This window comes from Mauremys reevesii, linkage group 2, assembly GCF_016161935.1.
Source record: "Mauremys reevesii isolate NIE-2019 linkage group 2, ASM1616193v1, whole genome shotgun sequence".
NCBI classification, from domain to species: domain Eukaryota; kingdom Metazoa; phylum Chordata; order Testudines; family Geoemydidae; genus Mauremys; species Mauremys reevesii.
The window spans coordinates 111,808,780-111,824,435 of NC_052624.1; the positions used below are offsets into that span (position 1 = coordinate 111,808,780).

Sequence of the window (15,656 nt, forward strand, 5' to 3'; positions counted from 1 at the left end):
TCCATACTCCTAATCATTTTTGTTGCCCTTCTCTGCACCTTTTCTTTCTAATATCTTTTTTTGAAATGAGGTAACCACAACTGTGCATAGTATCCAAGGTGCGGGCATACCATGGATTTATATAGAAGCATTATGACACTTTGTCTTTTTATCTATTTCTTTCCTAATGGTTCCTAACATTGTTTGCTTTTTTTGACTGCCGCCACCACACATTGAACAGATGTTTTCACAGAACGATCCATGATGACTCCAAGATCTTTCTTGAGTGGTAACAGCTAATTTAGACCCCATGGTTTTGTACATATACTTGAGATTCTTCTTTCCAATGTGCATTGCTTTACACTTATTAACGCTGAATTTCATCTGCCATTTTGTCACCCAGTTTTGTGAAACCTCTTTGTAACTCTCAGCTTTGGAATTGTCTGACTGCAATCTTGAGTAATTTTGTATCATCTACAAATTTTGCCACCTGATTGTGGTTCAAGAGCATGGGGAAGCTGGCCTAGCATGCTTAAGATAAGGAATCGTCATAGTTCTTCTGATTATGAGGATGCATTTTTGACTGGGCTAGACACTGTTTAGCAGGCCTATTTGGCTTCCTCAGAGCTGTGTTCCCACCTCCACCCTACCTCAATCGGTAGCAACCTGTTCTCTGAAGTGCTGGCACCTGACTTGATACCATGCTATTGCTTGTGCTTGGTAGTAAGACAGTTGATGGCACTTCAGGTACCCCATAATCTTTAGAGCTCTACCATGCTTGGCATCAGCACTTCATAAAAGAGGCAGTTGCCGGCCAACAGTAGAGGGATAGGAAGGAACTGGCAGAGGACCCAGCAACTGTACTCTCAGGATCTTTGCACAAATCCAGTTATACCAATTCTTGTGATTTGGATTGAAACTCTTGCAAAGTGTGTGTGTGTGTCTGTCTTAAGACCCCAACTTCTGGAATGAAAAGAATGCATAAGAATCTCAGCAATCATTTAAAAAAAAAAGTTTCTAGTCATGGTTGCCAAGGAAGCCTGGTAATGCCAAGAGAGTGCACCCCAATGGCTTAGAAACCTGAGGGCAGATTAAAACAATTCCGATTGTTTGTCTTTTGGTTTAATAATCATGGGGTTGTTTGTTTGTTTTTTTTTCAATCTCATGATTCCTAGGAGGTGCAACTCAGGATTTTTGAATGTTTTTAGGTTGGCAATACTATAACCCAGTATGTGAACCTTCCAGTTGCAGCACCACTTCCATCAGCACCACCCTCCAGGAGGGGTGTGTAAGGGTCTCTAATTGGAAGTAGGAAGCTGGGGATCTGGAGAGACCACCAGCTGGGGAGAATGATGTGTAGAATGTCACAGGGAGCACTGGACTGGGGAGAAGGGCAGCTAGAAATTCAGTGGTTGAGGTGTGTTGCATCGCAGGCGTATATGAACAAAGCTCTTCAGTCAGTTTGATTGGCAGCAAAGTCCTTTATTTCTCTCCAGCATACATCCTTATACTCTTGAAGCAGGCAAGCAAGCAGTTGCTAATTGGTTAACAAAATTAACACACCCGCAGCTGTGACTTCATAAAACTAGCCAAGGCCAAGTTCTCAAAACAAAGCTCAAAGCCTATTTAACCCATCCTAAAAACCTAAACATCTTAGCTTCCCACACTACCAGCTGCCAAGCTAGCAAAATATTCCCAACACCTCCCCCCTCTACCCAAAATCAAAAAGGAGGGAAAGAAAAAAGGAATAAAAACATAAGCAAAATATTCCCAACTTATTACAGCATAACACCACAATCTATCACAAGCCAAAATTAAAACTTTATAAAGCCAACCTATATAACCATGCAATTCTTAACATAACCTCAACAACACCAAACAAAAACAAAGCACAACAAATAAATGGTGTAAATTCTACAGGATTCCCCCCTTCTCTATAGCACACCAACTTGTGGCAAACTTCTATTACCAAATCATCCCTCAGATGTCAGGCGATCAAACTGACACTGAGGGAGGGGGGGTCCTAGAAAAAACACAACATAAACCACATAAACGCAAAAGACAATTCTGGCCAGAAAAACAAACAAATAAACACCACAAAACAAAACATAAGACACATAACATAAATTTAACTCCATAAATAAATGCATGGTACATAAAATGCTATACAGCTAACACCAATTTTCTTAATATCTAAAAAACAAAACAAAACTACCCCTACTGGGCAAGCAATCATCACATACAATATACAAATACCCTTAATACCATCAGGCAAAAAAAAATTACATCATCAATTAAATCATTTACAGTAATACAATTGCATCCTAACTTACTTCTGAATTCAAAGCTATTCACAGCTTAAGGGTTCTTACTATTAACTTCTACTTTTAACCCCCCCCCAAAAATCACCACTTATATACCCTTAGCCTAATACAATTACAATAACATAACACAATATACAATCTTCAACTAATGCAACAAAATTATTTATGACCAAACAATTGCAAACTAATTTCTTTGCTTAAATTTATTTACAAACATTTCAAAAACACCAAAAACTTTTCTTTTTAGCATCTTTACAAAATTCAACTGCTATTCCCTCCAGCAACCACAGAGTTAACTTTGTACTCTGCCTAACATTACTCGCTAGTAGTTAATTACCTTTTCTATCAACTACACCCTCAAGGTTATCAACCAGTATTCCAAGCTTGTTGTCTGTTGCCCGCCGCCTGGCCCCGATCCTTTTTTCCTCTTCAAGTTCTCTATCTATTGCGTGCCTGCCTGGGCCCGATCCAAAGCACTTTACATAAAGGTATTTTGGGTCACATAAATTCAAAGCCATTCTCCCAAATTACCTAAATTTATGTCTAAATAACACCATAAACTCCCCCCCCCCTTTGAGAATACTCAACAAACCTTTTGGCTGAGTTTTCTCAAACTTTAAAAACAAAAAACAATTAGGCTCTAAAAAACAGGGGTAGTAATGGGGGGGGGTAATATCATTTACAATCCAATTAGGGAGGGCAATACATGCTAAAAAAAATTCCACAACACAGGGTGCAGCCTGTAAAATAAACCCCAAAATCCAATCAATACCACAGTTTTTAGCAGGAGTCCAAAATTTTTTCCTGCCAGTGTGCAATTCTTTGCTTCTTTACCAGGGTCAGTTCTCAATGCCCTTTTAGTCAGGAATTTCTAGACATTGGCAATATCAATGATGTGAGTGTTTTTTCTTCTGTTCCACCACCATCGTGGTTCAAGTTCTACGGGGGAAATTATCAGGACATCATCCTATACATTCAGGCAAAGCAAAAATTATCTCAATCAACTAAATCATTCAGGGAGGATCAAACAAACGGGATCCTGGCACAGCTAACAAGCAGTTGTCCTCCAGGGGCTCAGGGTGTGTACATCTTGTTGCTTTCTCAGTCATTCCATCCACCATTGCAGCAGTCATCTCTAATACTGACACTGTTGCAGTTTCTTCAGTCCTACTGTTTGCAGCCTCAAATCCTGAATGAGCAGTGGTAATATCTTGGACTAGTTCAGGAAATAGTTTTCCAGGCACTGCTTCTAAAGGCTTTAAAGTTTCAGCTGAGGTTTCCATAGATGTTACAGTTTCTGCAATGATTTGTTCTTCAATTGCTGCAGCTGTAACAGGCACAAATGTTTTTTGAGCCCCAGAGCTTTCAATACTAAAAATGGGTGAGCCAGTATCTGCCAGCTGCACAGCTAAATTCTCTTGCTCCTCTTCGTCTCCCTTTCCACACACAGGCAGTTCTTGAGGACACATGGCGCTCTGTAGAGGGGCCCCATTTACAACTGCCCCTGGGCATTCTGATACTAGGTTAGATGGCGCATCTCCTACATCATTCTGCATGGGGGCCTCAGCTGCAACCACTTCAGTGGGCGCTGATTCCAAGGTAAACACAGTATCTTCTACCTCTGTCGTCCCAGGTGCCTCAGTTACCCCACTCTGCATTGCATCCCCAATAAAAGCTTCCTGAGTGATCTGCTGCCCATCGGATCCCTGAAGCCGAACAGTTCGGATGGGCTTACGCGAAGTAATGTCCATAGCAAAGGCAATTTGGGGAGGGCCGGTGGATCCAAAACCTCGAGATCCGCGGTCAATCAAAGTTGATCTGGGCACACATCCCTTGAAAGGTATTAACTGAGCAAGACGTGTACCAGCAGTTATAGTCACAGGGGGACAAAGGGCGCGTACCATTATCCCAATATTCCCCGTATGGTCGGCATCAATAAGGCCAGGCAAAACAAAAATACCTTGTTTTGATGTTGACGAGCGGCCGATCAAAAGGGCACTCAGTCCAAATCCTAATGGACCATCGATGTTGGAAGGAAGAACTTGAACCTCGTCAGTCTCTAAAACTACATCTGTCGCTGTGGCCAAGTCCACTCCGGCACTGCCACGGGTTGCTCCGGTGAGGTGTTCCAGGCAGCCGGGTTGCTGGTTGGAGGCACTTGTGTCGTCGCGCTCCTCCGAGGGGCGCTCCGTGATCCGTTTCCCGGCAGCGGTGTTCCATCCTTCTTGTAACGCGCCCAACAGTCGGTGGCGCGATGTCCAAACTTATCACATCGTGTGCAAGCGCCAGTTGCAGCTTCAGGTAACACATCAGAGGCCCGCTGCCCATTTTGCATAGGGCAGTCCCGCCGGAAATGCCCGGGTTTTCCGCAACCAAAACGGGCCGGCTGGCCGGGTCGGTTTTCTAGCCCCCCGCTGTCGCCCGAGCAGGGGTTGTAACGCCACGGCCTGTGCAGAGGCCTGTGCCTTAGCATGAATTGCTGCCTTATCCGTCTCCTCAAGCGTAGCGGCCCTACCACATGCCTCAATCATTTCCATCAGGGTCGCGGTCTTGGGCAAGGTGGCTAATATACGGCGGCAAGTGGGATTTGCATTCTGGGTTGCAAGATCAAGTCCAACTGCAGTTCTGGCCTCTGGCGTCAGATTAGGAGATCTATCAATAGCCTCTCGAAGGCGATCCAAAAAGGTGGAATACGGTTCCGATGGGCCTTGCATAATTTTAGCGTAGGGAGGGCTCGGCTTTCCCATCTGGGGCACCGCTTTAAAGGCAGCCAAAGCCAGTTCCTGCGACTGCTGCAGGATCCGGGGATCGAGGCGGGCTTGCAAATGCGGGTCAACAAAGCGACCGGCTCCCAAAAACATATCAGCAGTGGCCACACGCCGAGGATCATCATCCGGTAAATCCAAATTGCGGACAAGAGCCCAGTCAACTCTCTTAGCCCAATCATCTTTCCACAACAATTTCTGTGTAGGTGTAAGAAGCATGTCAGCTAGCTTAATCGCATCATATGGACACATTGCTTGGCCAGCAAATACCTGTTCAATGATAGACTGTACATACGGATTATCTAGTCCATAAGCCATGATCGATTTCTGTGCCTCACGGATCAACTTCCAGTCCAAAGGGGCCCACCGTCTATGATTAGGGTGTTGAGGGTCTGGCGTAATCACCGGAAAGGCCTCAGGTGTTAGACCTTCAAGGATGGCTTCTCTTAAAACTCCATGCCAGCGCTGTACCGGATCCGGAGGGTCCCCAGTTGGAGGGTCCCCGGGGCCAGGCGGGGCGGGGCGAGTCGAATGAAAGCACTTGTGAAGATGCGATCGCGATGATCCAGGTGGAAGACCTTCCAATTGGTCCAACTTGTCACATATATGCTGCAGCTGTCGACCCTGGCGCTCCATCTCCTTATAGAAGGCATCAGACTGAGTAAACTGAGTAAACGTAGTCAAATCGGGATATGGCTTTGATGGCACATGTTCCACCCGAGCCCCCTTCGTTCCCCCGCAATCGTGGCACCCCTAGGTCCCGTGGACACGGCATGGCTTTGGAGGGGGTGCATACGGCAAGGCTGTCTCCATAGGCTCGGGTGTATCGGGGGGTAACGAGACCGTAGCAGGATCAATCATGTCGGGGCCGATAGCCACATTGGAGGGTAGTGGGGCCGTAGCAGGGGCAACATCATCCATAGGGTAGGGGTTGGAAGCCAAAGGTATCACCGTGTCCTCACCACCGAAAAACTCTCTGGCTCCAACCGGCAACACAGAAGGCATTCCGGGCGTTGGGCGGCAGAGCTCAGAAAGGGCCACCTGCACTCCTGCCTCGGCCACGAGAGTTTCTACTATCTCCTTCGCCTTATTCCATACTGGACTCAGGGAGAAGGCCTCCTTATCGCCCTGAGCCACCGACTTCCAAAGCTCGGAGCCTAGCCGCTCCCAAACAGTTTTATCAAAAATTGTACTTGGTTGAACAGAAAGTCCCCTTCTCCGTCCCCACCGCAGCAGACGGGATAACGTATCAGAGGGGAGCTTCTCTCCCTGCCGCTCCGCGATGCGCATCAAATATTCATGCACCGTCCTTTCTTCCGCTGATGCAGCGGTTCCCATGTTAGCTGCTCACCTCTGGGCTGGGGTGTGCCTCCCTTTTCAGACGCCCTGCGGCTTGCCACTCGACACTGAGCTCAGGTGCGCCCCTCTCTTCGGACGCCCTGCAGCCGCCGCTCGACACTGAGCTCAGGTGCGCCCCTCTTTTCGGACGCCCTGCGGCTCCTAGCCGCTCGACACTGAGACTCAGGTGTGCCTCCTTTTCCTCCTTTCAGTTCAGGCCACCAACACTATCCTCATTCAATCACGTCGGGGTCACCATTTGTTGCATCGCAGGCGTATATGAACAAAGCTCTTCAGTCAGTTTGATTGGCAGCAAAGTCCTTTATTTCTCTCCAGCATACATCCTTATACTCTTGAAGCAGGCAAGCAAGCAGTTGCTAATTGGTTAACAAAATTAACACACCCGCAGCTGTGACTTCATAAAACTAGCCAAGGCCAACTTCTCAAAACAAAGCTCAAAGCCTAATTAACCCATCCTAAAAACCTAAACATCTTAGCTTCCCACACTACCAGCTGCCAAGCTAGCAAAATATTCCCAACAGAGGTGATGTATTAGTGTTTTGGGAATGGGGTGCAGTGGAAATAAGGCTATGTGCTGTGTCGGAAGCATAGCACTGTGGCCCATGCTTTGTAGCATATCTGTCCTGTGATCCACCAGTCTGGGAATTCTTTCACATGTTTAGTAGAGCCACACATGTATGTTATCCTGCAGTTTGTCTGTCTCGTCAATATACATTTTACTTCCTGTTGCTGCGGCTTTAGTGGATGCTCCTTGAGTTCTCCATTTTAACAAGGCTGTCTTGCATCTGAAATCCACACATTTCCAGTTTGGTTCTGATGCCTCTGCTCAGGTTTTAAAATTAAGTGTTATACTACCATGAAGCATATTACCTTTGTTGCCAATCACCAATGAGAGTGCATGGGTGGGTGTGTATATTTATGCTCTTTAATCTTTGGTGTAGGCATCTGCCTCAACAGAAGCAAAAGCGATGATTCACTGTTTCTTATTGTGGTCTCACCTACTGAGACATTTAGAGTAAAAAGTCTTTCTCACATATATTTAATAGAATCATAAGTTTGGAAGGGACCTCGAGAGGTTGTCTCGTCCACATCCCTGCACTCCTGGCAGGCCTAAGTATTATCTAGACCATCATTGACAGATGTTTGTCTAACCTGCTCTTAAATCTCCAATGATGGAGATTCCAAAACTTCCCTTGGCAATTTATTCCAATGCTTAACCACCTTGACAGTTAGAAAGTTTTTCTTAATGTCTAAACTAAACCGCCCTCACTGCAATTTAAGCCCGTTGATTCTTGTCCTATCCTCAGAGGTTAAGAAGAATATTTTTTCTCCCTCCTCTTTGTAACAACCCCTTTTATGTACTTGAAAACTGTTATGTCCACTCTGTCTTCTCCTCTCCAGATTAAACAAACCCAATTTTTTCAATCTTCCCTCATAGGTCATCTTCTCAAGACCTTTAATCATTTTTGTTGTTGTTCTCTGCACTTTCTCCAATTTGTCCACATCTCTCCTGAAATGTGGCACCCAGAACTGGACACAGTACTCCAGTTGAGGCCTAATCAGGGGCGACTCTAGATTTTTTTTTTTTATTTTTTTTTGCCGCCCAAGCACACCAGTCAGGCAGTCTTCAGCAGCACGCCTGCGGGAGGTCCCTGGTCCCACGGATTCGGCGGCTTGCCTGCGGGAGGTCTGCTGGTCCCGCAGCTTCGGCGTACCCACCGCCGAATTGCTGCCGAATCCACGGGACTGGTGGACCTCCCGCAGGCAAGCCACCAAAGGCAGCCTGATGGGGCACCCCCCACGGCTTGCTGCCCCAGGCACGCGCTTGGAGTGCTGGTGCCTGGAGCCAACACTGGGCCTAATCAGCTCGGAATAGAGCAGAAGAATTACTTCTCGTGTCTTGCTTACAACACACCTGATACATCCCAGAATGATGTTTGGTTATTTTGGCAACACTGTTACACTGTTGACTCATATTTAGCTTGTGATCCACTATCACCCCCAGATTCATTTCTGCAGTACTCCTTCCTAGGCAATCCTTTCCCATTTTGTATGTGTGCAATTGATTGTACCCTTCTAAATGGAGTATTTTTTGCATTTGTTTTTATTGAATTTCATCCTTTTTTTTTTTTCCCCAGACCATTTCTCCAGTTTGTCCAGGTCATTTTGAATTTTAATCCTATCCTCCAAAGCACTTGCAACCCCTCCTGGCTTGGTATGGTCCACAAACTTTGTAAGTGTACTCTCTGTCAGTGATTTAAATAATGGCAGAAAGTTATTAAACAGAACCAGAACTGATACCTGCAGGATATGCCCTTCCAGCTTGACTGTGAACCACTGATAACTACTCTAGGAATGGTTTTCCAACCAGTTTTACACCCATCTAGGTTGTATTTCCCTAGTTGGTTTATGAGAAGGTCATGCGAGACATTATCAAAAGGCATTCTAAAGTCAAGATATACCCTACTGCTCCCCCCCCCCCCGGCCCATCCAAAAGGCTTGTTACCATGTCATAGAAAGCTATTAGGTTGGTTTGACATGACTTGATCTTGACAAATCCATGCTGGCTGTTACTTATCACCTTATTATCTTCTAGGTGTTTGCAACTGATTGCTTAATTTGTTCCATTATCTTTCTGGATACAGAAGTTAAGCGACTGGTCTGAAATTCCCCAAGTTGTCCTTATTTCCCTTGTTATAGATTGGCACTATATTTATTCTTTTCCAATCCTCTGGAATCTCTCTCTCTCTCCCTTCATCTAATGGCTCAGATACTTCCTCAATACATCTAATTTGTCTAAGTAATTTTAACTTATTCTTTCCCTATTTTAGCCTCTGACTTTATCTAGTTTTCACTGGCATCCACTATGTTAGATGTCCAATCACTACTAACACTTCTGCCATTTCCACATTTTCTGTTACTGTTTCCCTCCCCCCCCACTTATTGAGTAACGAGCCTACCCTATCCTTGGCCTTTCTCTTGCTTCTAGTGTATTTGTGGAATGTTTGCTTGTTACTCTTTGTCTCTAGCTAGTTTAATCTTGTTTTTTACCTTGACCTTTCTAATGTTGTCATAATGTTTATTCACTAGCATTTCAAGTTCTTTCTGCTTATTCCCCATACTTCTTGCATTTCTACTATTTAAAACTGCATGGTCTAGACAAAATAAAAACTTGAATGCATTACACCCACTACTGATAATGACTTTTAATTACAGATTCAAATCATGTTTCTACGTGTGTGAGAGAAGGTGGGGGGAGAGGTTTGCTACACAGAAGTTGTACAGGATTGACCAGTACATTATTTCTCAGTAGTATTTCTTGCTTTGGTCACAGGGTTTTTTTTTTTTAATGGAAAAACTACTACTATATCAAGAGTGATAAAAATTTTCATCAGCAGATCTTGCAGTCAAATTTGCATGGTGATTGCTTAATGGAAATCATGCTGGGTATTTTTAAAACTGGGTTATGCAGTATAACGTTGAATATTCTGTTTGAGAAGGTTTTATCTGGTTCTTACAGCACAAACAAAATGTATAACACTGTATTAAAATGGGGTTTGATCAAGAATTTTCATAAAAGGGACAATTTATGAACATGGGCTGTTGGCTGATAATCAATTCTGATGGCAAAACCTGTTTGACATTTAAAGTAAACTAGATAAAATGAGTTTTACATTTTCAAAATGGCATCTACATATTAGAAAACTGTTTTTCTACAGTGGTTCAATTAACATGGGGAATACTTGCAGAATATAATGAATATCACAGTCCACCGTTAACAGAAGTGTTAACTGACTTCTAAAGGTGTTTGTAATGGTTTTAATGGTGACACTGAAAAATTAATCATAGTTGTGTTAATAAAGCAACTGCCAACTAGAGGAATTGCCAAAGCTGTTAAAATAGACTTCACAACATGAAACAAATCATCATAAAGTACAGGGGAATTGTTAGACTATAAACATTTTTATACATGGAAGATTTTGAAATGTTTTTAAAAGCTGGAGAAAGATGGAATAGGTTGGGTAGTCATGGGACATGAACATCACATTGTGAGGTCTCTGTAAAGGCTCCATCGCTCACCAATTTACAGCACAATGTTGGAAACCTTAAAGGTTGCATCATTTCACACCATTAAGGCAAAGTTCAGTGAACAGGTCTGCAATATAGCCAGATTATTTTCTATTATGAGCTTTAAAAATCAACTGGGGCCAACTTAAAGTCAATTTACCATTTTATAGGCAGCCAGGAGCAAAGAATGCAGGATGAGTGTAATATGAGGTGAGCAGGTGTATTGCTGAATTCTGCACTAGCTACTAGTGATGAAGAAACACTGCTGGAAGCCCTGCAAAGATGGAATTATAGTAATCAAGCTTCATTGTTGACAAGGGCATGTGTTGCGGATGCAAGGTAGTCATGGGATAAATAGCAGAGAAACCTGTGCAGACTGCACATTTGAAAACCTTTGATATTCAAAACAAGGAATACCATAGAAAGGATGTGGCTGAAAATAATACCAAGGGAGCAAGATCCTGGTCTCGTTGAAATTTTGCCATTGACTTCAGTCAGGCCAGGATTTCATCGAAGACTCTTAATGTGGCTATCTATTATAAATATACATAGACATGCTAGTATAATAAACTGTTAAAAATCAGATTACTATGTGAGAAATGGAATAGAGGGATTACAAGTGAATCAGAATGACAAGGGTTATGCATGTTGGATTAGCAGGATAACAGAGGGTTTTCTGATAAGATTTATGGTAATTTCAAAGTCTTTATAGTACAGGCTGTAATATCCATATAATGTTATCAAAACAGATGAAGGACCACATCCTACGTATTGTGCTTCCACTTCCCATGGGAGTTTTGGGGGGGCAGTGAATGCAGGACCAGATGCCAGTAAGATTCTCTCTATTACGGTTATTAATTTTGAAAATGTGATATGTGGTTTGAACTAGTAAATTCTCTCGTACTTGCTTTTCCTTGCTCTTTCCCTTCCTCCCTCTTGGGTATGGCCAATTGCATTGCTACATGCTGCTGAGGCTTGTAAGTCTTAGCCATTCATGGACTTACAAAGCAATTAGCCAGTATGGGCAGGGATGGTGTCCCTACCTCTGTTTGCCAGAAGCTGGGAATGGGTGACAGGGGATGAATCACCTGATTGCCTGTTCTGTTCATTCCCTCTGGGGCACCTGGCATGGGCCACTGTTGGAAGGCACGGTATTGGGGTAGATGGACCTTTGGTCTAACTCACTGTGGCCATTCTCATGTTATCTATGTACAACAGTCAAAAGTGCATTTGTGCTGTCCAAGTGAAAGTGGCTGAGTGTGAAAGTGAAAAGGTGATTTACATCAGTGTTGTAGTGTCAGACAGTAATAAAACACTGGAAGACTGTTGGACACATTATACAATTATATAATTATAAACTATATAATTGGAGACAGTTGAGCTTGTGTGCAGCAGGCTGTTATTTACCAATCATCTCTTTCAAGGCTCATTAAACACTGATTTATACATAAAATAAAAGCTTAGCTCTTTAGTGGCTGAATATGTGGTGGCATTTATTCACAAAAACATAATACGTGGGCCTAATGCTGTCAAAATCTATAATGGATGTAGTCAATAGTTGTTAGTGAAGTTGTTCAATGGGACTCTGGGAGAGCAATGATGAGATGTTTGCCTTAACGAAAGACCTCATTTCTGGGGTTTTATTTGCATGTCCATATTGTAAAGCACAAATTCCCTGATCATGGATTTTGAGATCTGAAAGGCAGGACTACCCTAAAAATCATGGAAGTGTTTTAAAATGCGGGGCAGACTTCTTTCAAAGACTTCACCAAGAAGTGTTGCATAATCTTAACCTTTCTAAAATTCTGTAATTCTTCAGTGCCACACAAATTCAGTGGGGGAGAAAGATCTTGTGTTTTTAGCATACTTTTCATCTTACTCTTACCTGGTATTCCAGCCACCATGCCCAGTTTGGTAAACACCTTTTATAAACACAACCCATTTTTTTAACTTAAAAAAATATATCCACAGAATGCTTTGTCGTCTTTTCCAATGGCTTTTTGGATTTAGAGAGAAGAAATGCAAAATGAAGTCAATTATAATGCATGTTGGTTGAGGCTCTTAGAATCCATATAATATCAGGGTTGGAAGGGACCTCAGGAGGTCATATAGCCCAACCCCCTGCTCAAAGCAGGACCAATCCCCAGACAGATTTTTGTCGTACATCCCTAAATGGCCCCCTCAAGAATTGAACTCACAACTCTGGGTTTAGCAGACCAATGCTCAAACCACTGAGCTATCCCTCCCCTCAAAAAAACTTGGTTAGATGCCATGAAGTAAGTGGCAATGCCCAGGGGCGGCTCTACCTTTTTGGCCGCCCCAAGCAGTCATGCGCGGGAGGCGCCCTGGAGCCGCGGGAGCAGCGGACCTCCCACGGGCATGACTGCAGAGGGACCGCTGGTCCCGCGTGGCTCGGCTGGACCTCCCGCGGCTGCGGACGGTTCGCGGGTCCGGCGGCTCCGCTTGAGCTGCCGCAGTCATGCCTGCGGGAGGTCCAGCCGAGCCGCGGGACGAGCGCCCCCTCCGCAGTCATGCCTGCGGCAGGTCCAGTCGTCCCGGGGCTCCGGTGGACCTCCCGCAGGCATGACTGCGGCAGGTCCGCCGGCCCAGCCTGCCGCCCCCCCCCGGCTGCAGGGGACGGGCCGCTCCTCGGCTCGCAGCGGCAGGATGAGCTGGGGCCCCAGCCTTTTGCCGCCCCCTAGATTTTGCCGCCCTAGGCACCAGCTTGTTTTGCTGGTGCCTAGAGCCACCCCTGGCAATGCCTTAACCATATGTGTTGTAAAGGTCACTAGGACCTCTTCACTCCTTATCAAGGGGAATGCTAACCTTCTGTCCTTTCATACAAGAGTTTGACCATAATTCCACAAAGTTTTGAGTGCCAAAAGTTTGGCATCTAAATTTATATTTAGACACTTATTTAAGTGGCTTGACTTTTCAAGTGCTGAGCATTCACAGCTCCCACTGACTTTTTTTATATACATGACTGTGAAACCCCAATATAAGTAACCAAGAAAATTATCTAAATAGTGCCTGCAAATCTCATCTCAAACTGTTACTGTTAGAATTTAAAAATATAGCTCAGCAATACGGAATATCTGACCCGTATGTACTAGATAAGCTTTTGTGTAATTTCTCAATCCACATTTGAGTTTTAAACATTCCACTTTTGAAAGCTTTTCCAAATATGCCATTAGTTCCAGACCCATTTTCTTATTCTTTGTCACATTTTCAACTAGCAGTTCTCCCTGGTTTGACTTGTGGCAATTCCGAATGATAGACATGCTGCAACTGCTAGATTTAACATTCTTTAACTGGAGATCTTGCATAATACTATTGCAGTGTCTTCTCTATCCTTCTGAAATCCCTACTTCTGGATTACTACATGACATCACTGCTGACCTCAACACTGGAGTGCCAATCTGATAACAAAACAGTGTTTTGGTTTTTCTTAATTCAGAAATACAACCATCCCTTGCTTCTTCACACCTTGCTACTCCACAAATCTGTCTTCAGAATATTTAGTTTAGTTTAAACTATCACAACTCATTACAAGTCACATCACAAGTAAAGTGCAGTTGACTAAGTGTTCGTGAAGCGTCATAAAGAGTTCATTCATTTTAGAAACCATGTTTTAGTTTGGGATGTTTGAGATCCAGATTCAAATTTTCCACACTGAGCTTTTTAAAACATAAACAAATCTATTTGCTATTTTCCCCAAAATGTGTTTAATTTGCAATGGTTCTCAGTCATTTTATGGGAATTAGTGAAGTCCAGCTATAATACCTACCTCCTAGAACACTGCCATCTTTTCAGTGTTTAGAGAGAAAACACTGCCAACCACATGTTGGACAAGAATTATATTAGCAAGCTGACAAATCCAGGTTAACAAAAATACCTCTTGGTTCAATTTTTTAGTAAGACTGTTTTTGCTTTAGGTTTTAAAATTTATTGAATATTTTCCTTACTATCATAGGGACAGAGTCTTCAGAACGTTGCACCTACTTCTTTACAAAGTGAGTGTAAAACTCTACCAAATCGGCACAGTGATGTTTTTGCACTCTTGTTATAGTCCCTTTGCACAAGGGTAATTGGCTACACATGACAAAAGGCAGTAGAGAATCAAACCCCAGAATTACTAGATTTCAGGCTCATGTCATTAGTGTCTAAATATCATTGCTGGCTAGTAGCTTTTTGCCTCATAGTCTGTAAATACAGCTTTTTGGACAAATGTCCACTTTACAGAACTCCACTGACAACTCATTAGCAATGTCTGTAGCATGGCCAAAGACGAAATGGATTATAGGGAATGAAATTTCTTTTGATTCTGAATATGGATGAGGCACCTTAGCTGGGAGCAGTGTGGGGGAAGCTTACATTGTTGCTGCCCATGCTGTGTCTACCTCCTGGTGGCTAAACGAGCACTAGCTTTTGCTCGATCTAATGCTTTTGTCATTTCATGGTTAGGAAAGAGTCAAGTGTAACGTTCTCATCCACTTGACTGCAGAGGTTAAGTAAGTCACTTTGTAAAGCATGCAACAAAATAATCTTACCATGAGCTCATCTTCTCGGATTTCAAGATTCTTTACAGCAGTCACTGTTTTAAAATCAGCATTTACTCACCATTATCGTACACTGCAGTAACTTACACACCTCCAAGCCTGATGATGTTTTCTGTGGGATGGGGCTAAAGGATAAGAATTATCCTAGAATTCCTCTTTTCTTACACAGTCACTCTTCCTGATACCTTGCAGCATGGTTTCCTTGGAATCTTAATGCTAAGGTTTGCCTAGTTGGTGTTTAAATGATGGAGCCAACTTAATGTTGAGGATATCATTTTTCCTAGTACTGAAGTAAGGCGAATGTTGATTCAAACCTTGCACTGGTCTAAAAAGGAAAAAAAATAGAGAGACAAGGTGGGTGAGGTTATATCTTTTATTGGACAAACTTCTGTTGGGGAGAGAGACAAGCTTTCAAGTTTACAGAGTTCTGATGTGAAGAAGCTATGTAAGCGCAAAAGCTTTTCTCTCTTACCAACAGAAGCTGGTCCAATCTCTTCCACCTTGTCTCTCTAATATCCTGGGACCAACATGACTGCAACACCACCACATACAATAAAGATGACACTACAAAGTGGAAGCGTTATTAGAAATAATATTCCTAA

At 43.4% G+C, this 15,656-nt stretch overlaps 1 protein-coding gene and 1 non-coding gene across 13 annotated transcripts in view; one reads left to right on the forward strand and one right to left on the reverse strand.

Moving 5' to 3' along the window:
* The window catches only part of LOC120396454 (poly(rC)-binding protein 3-like), a 585,054-nt gene that overhangs the window by 92,358 nt on the left and 477,040 nt on the right, over nt 1-15,656 (forward strand). The window lies entirely within an intron of this gene.
* LOC120399743 lies at nt 13,213-13,343 on the reverse strand. The gene has a single exon (XR_005595340.1). It is a non-coding gene; the product is annotated as a U6atac minor spliceosomal RNA (small nuclear RNA).